This window comes from Amphiura filiformis, chromosome 5, assembly GCF_039555335.1.
Source record: "Amphiura filiformis chromosome 5, Afil_fr2py, whole genome shotgun sequence".
Classification (NCBI taxonomy): domain Eukaryota; kingdom Metazoa; phylum Echinodermata; class Ophiuroidea; order Amphilepidida; family Amphiuridae; genus Amphiura; species Amphiura filiformis.
The window spans coordinates 34,792,217-34,800,374 of record NC_092632.1 but is presented as its reverse complement, the minus strand read 5'-3'; the positions used below and the strand labels follow the sequence as shown (position 1 = coordinate 34,800,374).

The window sequence follows — 8,158 nt, the reverse complement described above, 5'->3', positions numbered from 1 at the left end:
AGATAATTAAGACTTCCCTTAAAGACAGACTACACGCAAAGGCTCAAAAAAAAAAGGACGTCGGTAATTTATGTTATGCCTCAATATGTTTTGTAACAACGACAAAAGGACACTGTCTTGATTTCAAAATGAGAGAAATGAAAAAAAATTAAAGAAACTTAAATAAGTTTTAAAAAAGTCAACGAAATGAAGCAAATGAAAAAAAAACAAGCAAGCAAATGCAAAATTAAGCCAACATTATTAAAGCTTCGAATCATCGTTATTTATTATTTTTGTTGTTGTTGTCACATACATGTAATAACTCACGCTAATTATCATGTCGATTGACGTTTATGACGGCATATTTACCTAGCTGGGGGGGGCAGAGGATGATTTAAGCACTTCCCAGCAAGTCTTGCGGTTAGCATAGCTGTGTGAGTGAACATTCAACATGACACCACTGCCCGCCCACTGCATACACACGTGCATGGTTAAATTTGAATTTGGACAGATATATTTACAATAAAAACACCTTCTAAAAGTTGGTCGATTTCACATTTTATGTTATCTACAGAAGGTGTGACTTATCCTTCATGCATACATCACTTTAGATCTGAAATCGACCAAGTAATAATGACACACGGACAATTCTAAAACAACATCTTTTGCACAGAGTTCAATGGGATTTGAAAAATAAAGTGGCAGTTGAAACTCTAGTGATAACACTTTTACAGTGCATGATGGTGCTTCCTTAAATCATCCTCGGGGGGGAGGGGGGGTCTGCTCTCGATGATCGAAACCGTTATGGGGTAACAGGGGATTCAAATAATCCTAAATTAGGCACTGTATTGGCCAATGTAAGGAAGTTCACTAGAAGAAATAGTGAATATTAATCCTCCTTTGAATCAGCATTCTATACCAAAGTAATTCTATACCACTGAGTTTGGCCTACAGCACCTGGTTAATGGTTAAAGGTCAAAATGGTCAAATATTAATAAAGCTATCACCACCATCTCCTTAAATATGAGAGTTGAGTCAAAATTTAAAAACTAAACAATATTGGGGTAAATTTTTTTATTCAATAGATGCACTATCTAATCCTGATGCACATTATGACACCACATTGAATCCAATATGTGACCTCAAGAAGTAAAGTTACAAGCAATTGAATAGACGAAGGTCCAGTTTTAAAAGTGACAAACTGGTCTATAAAACTAAGGCGCAAAAAGATTCCAACAAGCCGCAACAAAGAGACAACACAGTTTCTTCAATGAAGCGTTATTTTATTTGATTCATAAAATTACATTCAACAAAATGATTGAAGACTGAGAAAACACACAATGCAGACTATTACAGAATGGAGTAGGTAAGATGCCATGTCCATAGCTTTGCAGGAGTTTCGGACTAACAATCAACACATTCAAAAATACAGTTTAAAAGTGAAGATTGTAGTGAATGATCAGTCCTTTATCATGTGCTTGCCACTATCTACTTTATAGTAAACTATACATTGCGAAATAATATAAAATCATTTTAAAATAAAATGTGCATGTAAGTTGAGTTTACATAGCGAATTAACTAACAACTGCAGTGTATTTCTTGATTTTAATGGGTAAAAAGCAGTAAAGACAAAAATACAGAACAATTTGGAGTAATGAATTAAAGAGTTGACAGGAGTTATAGGAGTTAATGTTTTTTGCTGTTTCAGTGTGCATGTTCTCACCATTGATGGTTTGGTGGACTGTCATGTAACATGGATGTAAGCGTGATCCTAAAAATGCCTTTCACGGTGACCCAAACTATTTACAAGACCTCTTCTGCATTGAGGCTGGCCTTCCCTTTTAAAGGGAATTTTTATTATTTAAGTTTTTACTTCTCTGTCCTTTTTATAACTTTTATTTTATTTGTCAGTTCTTTTGATGCTGTTTTCTTTTGTTCCTTTTGTTTTGAATTAAAGCCAAACGCATAAATCAGCCATTCACCACTCTCAACATGCTCAAACCAGATGTGGAGTTTTTAATAGGCCAGTTTGTCACTTTTAAAACTGGACCTTCGCTAATCAAATGCTTGTAACTTTGCTTCTTGAAGTCACATTGGATTCAATGTGGTGCCATAATATGCAGGATTAGATAGTGCATCTTAAAAAAAAAAAAATTTACCCCAATATTGTTCAGTTTGGAAATTGTGATCATTTTTCCAAATGTAAGGATACTTATATAAAGAAAACATTGAAAATTAAAAGACAAAATCTCAGTGCAATGATCGATAAACAAACAAACATATTATACCAATGTGAATACCAGTTTATAGTCGTAACCAAGGTAACAACTGTCAACAGAGTCGGCCTGCAAAATCACTGCAAAGGATGAGTTGACTATTAGAATACAAATAGTTGTGTGTTCATGGGGGTAAGAAGAATTTTTACCATGTTGAGTTGTGATAACGTTTGAATAAATACTCGAGTTGGGCCGGCGCGGTGGTGGGAATTTTTTGAATACAAGATTTACCAGGTTATTATCATGTTTAAATTTATGGGATATGGAATTAGAGCAAGTTGATTAATTAACATATTAAAGTGAAATACTTCCTTATTAAACTTTAGCCATATTTGTGACGCAATGGTGATATTAAAAGCGACCTGGCATATATTTATGTACAAAATAATACAACCGATTATCAGAAAACGATTCAATTTTATAGTGGTATTATTTTTGTTTGCAGTATCCAGCGTATTATACTTGCACGTGCACTGCACAACTTCATAGATTCTGCCTGAAAGTTCTACAGCTCACCCTATTCTCCTTTAAGGGTATACGAGGTATTTTCATCATCTGAATCAATATATTATTGAAAAATAACACTTTGGTGTTTTGCAAAAGTTCATTCTACAAATCATATAATTTGAAAAATTGCTTAATAATTTATTGTTGGTAATGAGTTATGTACGTTTTACAAAAGTGTTGTTGTTTCAGCCCTTTTTACAACATAACTCAAGAACCACAGGACCTACAAAAGTATATCTGTGATATTTGAATTCTGCTACACGCTCGCTATGAATTGAGTTATGCAATTTTTGCTAAAGCTCACTACCATTCGCAAGATGCTTTGAACTACTTTTTTTCTGCTGCTTCGACCAGCAATACATCGTATACTCTTAAAGCCATAATGTATACAATCTTATTATATTTTTGTAACCTGATTTTTAGGCATATTTGTGACGTTTACATAATTATGTCCCAACTTACACCTATTAAATGGAATCGGCCAAATTTGTTGTGTTTGTATAGATCAATAGTGCAATTTTGACATACACTGCAAATGTTCCCGAACACGTGACGCCTCTCAGACGCGTCCGAGGTGTTCATAATTGTCTCTTTAGAACACTAGTGTATTTGAAAATATGATAAGCCTTGCACATTAGTGTTCTTTTAGTATAATGTAGAACACATAGTATTGATCAGACGTGTCACAAGTGTTCTGAATGATTATATTGAATACTGGTGTTCAAAATGGAACGCATGAGCAGATAGAGGCGTTGGAGAGCTGCGACGTGTCAGCGAGAAATACACGGTGCTCCTTTGAAGGAGGGATATAAGTAACAACAACAACAACAATGGCGATGCAACGTGCAAACGCTTCCGGGAAATGCTATAACAAACTGTCTTTTCCAAGACAAATGGGATGATAGTGAGAGTAAATTCGAAGGATTTAGAGAAGAATGAAATTCAGGGCAACTTTGGGAGCGACTCGGAGCCCGTATATCTGTTGACAGCGATGAACAAGCATAGGAGAGACACAAGAGGGTGACTATGGCCGAGCAATTTTAATCGCATTAAAATGCGTTGCGCTGTCAGCCGGGAGATACGATCGGCGAGGGTTCGAGCCTTGGGCTTGCCTTAGGTGAAAACTCCCTGATTTCATCGGAATTCTTCGGAACACCGCCATTATCTTGTACCATGCATTTGTTTATTGTCGAGTAATGAGATTTTGAAAATGTATAAATAAAGGTTGAACACCAGCATTCTGAAAATCAATGTTTGAACACGTGTCATGTGTTAAAAAACTGTTACATTTCTTTCATGTGTCCGAGGTGTTCATATATAGTAATTTTGAACACCAGAGTTTAAAGGATTAGAACATGTTACACTAGTGTTCTGATATAATAACACCTGTGTTCTCTACATTAACACTAGTGTTCTCTAAATAAGTTGAACACGTGTCATGTGTTAAAAAACTGTTACATTAATGAACGCGTTCCATGTGTTCTGGCCAATTTACAGTGTAGATATGATATTTATTATGATTTTAAATCCGCCAGAACTCCATAGCCAAAATAGACAATCGGGGTTCTTTCACTTTACCTTGTTATTTCGATTTAAAATGGACAGAAATCCTTTCCGATGGTTATGGCTTATACTGAAGTTATTTCAGCATTCAGCGAAAAAAATATATAATTTGTCGAAAATCGCCTCCTTATGGTTTTAACATTTTGTTTGTGTATTCTTGTATACTTCATTCATTGGCCAGAAGTACGTCATTTATGTTTTGTATTTATATCTTCTAATAAGTTTTAAACATTGCTCTTTCTTCAGATAAAAAAAGTAAATATCAAAGTGTTGCTTCTGTGTTCACCTTTTCAAGAAAACATAAGTATAGCTATTTACTTTCTTTTTTACTGTTAATTAAAGCAAGTTTTTACCGTTTAGTGATGCAATGTCCTTTTATTTCTATTTTGAGTATTAAAGTTAAAACGGTTTAGCACCGAATTATCGGAACTATTACAAATATGAGCTTCCGATCGACCTGCTTATTCATCAGGGATAATTCAATATAGCCGGCCGGCCGGCCGGCGATCCCTTAAAATGGTTTGTTACTCATGTGGTAACATTAATTTCCGTAAGAATTTATGTAACATTATAAAACAAATTCATATTGCCAATATATCAAACTCAAAGATCAGTGAAACATACACGATCCGTATTGTAATTTTCCTTCACAATTTCACCATACTACTATAAATGAGAACAATCGCCATTAAAATTAAAGTAAATCCATTGTAGTTTAACCTGCGCCAAATATAACTATAGTTATCGAATATCTCAGGTTTAACAAGACGTTTTTTCTTATCGGCTTTTATCAACCAGCTTGTGCCGAATGCTCTCAGCCCGGGCTCTCAGTAACTTTTCAAACAAAACGCAAATTTATTTAAAAAAATAAATATTCCATCTAGTTCATAAATACTTCTCCCTCCTTTTCAGTTTCTTCTTTTAACACTGGCATGCACGCAAAACTATGACTAAGAAGCTGCATGCATTTCTGCACACACATGACGTTTTAGTCACATAGACCAAAGATCCTAAAAATAACACGATAGTTGCCACTTCAACCAAAGATCCTAACCTTTTTAGAGCACTTGACTTTTTGGCCAATTTCTCTTTACCTAACAGACTTAATGGGCTTTCAAAACTATTCACTTACCAATGCATGTCTTGCTCTTTTGATGAGGTCATTAAGCTTCCTCAAGGCAGCATTCTTAGGTAAACTCTGGATTTCAGCAAAGAGATCTTGTTCTTCAGCTTCAAAAAGTCTTCGATTAAAGACGTATTTGAGGGGTTGGTCCCAGAAGGATCCAATGTATACTCTGGCAGTCTCTGGTGTCCGAATGACCTTCCCAAGTGACCACATCAGAGCTCCATACACTCTCATCAATTGTTGATTATCTACCATATCAGATTTATTGAGGACTATTCTTATTTTGTCATCCTGTCCTCTCAGAGCTTCTATACATTTACGGAATTCATCTGATATGTCCAATTTATGAGCATCAAAGAGTAAGACTATTCTATCAACTCGTTCTGCAAACCATTCTAAAACTCCTACAAAGTCGTAGCCTCTGTCTTGACGTTGCTTTTGTCCAGAAAGGATTCCAGGAGTGTCAATTATGGTTATGTTTTCAATAACAGAGTTTGGTGAGACGGAACATTGAAATCTGTTCAGGAAGGCATTGCCAAACTTTGACAAGGCTCTGAACTGACGCTTTGGGTCGACGATTAAGGCATTACCGGGAATGACTGCATCTCTATCCCCGTGCATTACCGCAATGAATCTATCTGTGGTCGGTTCGGGTCCAATTCTCATGCCGGGAAAGTCATTTTCCAGAAGGTATCGTATGAAAGACGTCTTACCAGTAGAATATTGCCCTATGAGAAGTATCATTGGCTTCGCAATAAAGTCAGAATCATCGAGACGCGGAGAGTTGAATTCATGAAAGAGATATTCTTCTTCTAAAGGTAGTAGCACTTCTTTGTACAGGTTGGATAGACCTTCTGCAACTGTTCGAAAGACTTGTGGAGCCTCATTGCCGCCTTCTTTTCTTAACCAACTGAACATCTTCAACTATGTCAACAGTCCCGCCACCTCGTATATATATATCAAAACTAAACAATCTGCAATTGAAGAATGTACAACGCGTATGTCGTAAATTGCTAGTAATTCCAATGTTTCATGATTTTCAAATAATATTCTAACCAACCTGCTCACATGCAAAGCGTGGTTAAGAATGATAAGTCATTGGTTGCTATCGACATATTCAAAGGTTCGAGCTAATTAAGACTTCCCTTAAAACAGACTACACGCAAAGGCTCAAACAATAAAGAGGACGTCGGTAATTTATGTTATGCCTCAATATATTTTTGTAACAACGACAAAAGGACACTGTCTTGATTTCAAAATGAGAGAAATGCAAGAAAATGAAAGAAACTTAAATAAGTTTTAAAAAAGACAACGAAATGAAGCAAAACCAAAACAAGCAAGCAAAACGTTAAACAAATGCAATACAGATTAAGCCAACATTTTTAAAGTTTCGAATCATTATTATTATTATTATTATTATTATTATTATTATTATTATTATTATTATTATTATTATTATTATTATTATTATTATTATGTTGTGGTTGTTGTTGTTGTTGTTGTCACCATACATATAATAACTCGCGCATATTATTATGTCAATTGACGTATATGACGGCTTATTTTGTAATTAAATCTCTATCGAAATAATTTCCGGAGATTGACAATAAATATGATCAAAAAGGAACATTAAGATTTTGCATGGTTCTGCAAATTTGCATACTACAAACATTTTAATTTTTAGTAAAATCATGTAAACCTAAGTTGGCAAAACTTCAATTTGGGAGCTTAAGGTTTAAAAAACAGAGATAACCCAAAATTGCAGAAAAGAAAAAACCTCGACGGTGGTCGTCGAAATCCATATTTTACTGAACTTACTTGCTTTAGTAGCATTTTTTTTGAATGACCCTATATCAGGTACCCCTCAAACGGGTATGTTCCTCCGGAAATACCTCCCTTTTTGGACTTCGCAGCTCCGAAAGACCATCATAATTATTTGACCAAAATAGAGCTCCGAAAGACCCTTGATTTTGACAATTTCAGCTCTAAGACTCCAAAATTGCTCTTTCCTCATATTTCTGGGTTTTTTAAGGCAATTTTTAACCAGAAAACAAACAAAAAAGACCCCCACCCTGGGTCAGGGACCGCAGGTCCAATTTTCGTGGAAAATCCCGTTTAGAACCCTAAGCAATGCCAAGGAGAACCTAAAAAAAGTTCTGTAAAGAACCTTAAATATATCTAAGTAGGTCTATAGGAACTTTCTAATTGAATAATTCAAGGAGTCATCACAACGTTAAGAAAAGTGAGAAGCACTGTGAACTGTAACCATTTTCTTGGCTGAGATTTTTTCCCTTTTCTACAAAGAACCCTTGAAGGTTTCTTTATTAAGGAGTTTTTAAAGGTTCTTAAGGCTTAAGGTTAGGCCAATACAAAGAATAGTTTGAAGAACCTTTTTTGGTTCTAAAGAACCCAATGGAGACTGGTTCTTTGTATAGAACTTGACCAAAAAGTTTCTTTAACTAGGAAAATAGAAAATGAGCTTGAAGAGCCGGTGATAGGAGCCCTTCAAAAAGAAAACCCTTCAAGGGTTCTCAGTAAACCAGAAAAAAAGGTTTCTTTAGCCAAGAAAACGATTTTTTAGAACCAAAGTTTAAACTTTGCGATGAACCCATGATTTAAAAAAGTTCCCAGAAATATGTCGTTAATGTTGGCTGTTGTCCCATTCTGCTTTCCGTAACAATCAAAAGCGCTGTCTGAACTTAGGTCA

At 35.2% G+C, this 8,158-nt stretch overlaps 1 pseudogene; it reads right to left on the bottom strand.

The window, feature by feature from the left end:
* Nucleotides 1-5,433: 5,433 nt before the first annotated feature.
* On the bottom strand, nucleotides 5,434-6,523 carry LOC140153032 (EH domain-containing protein 1 pseudogene; annotated as a pseudogene).
* Nucleotides 6,524-8,158: the final 1,635 nt, after the last annotated feature.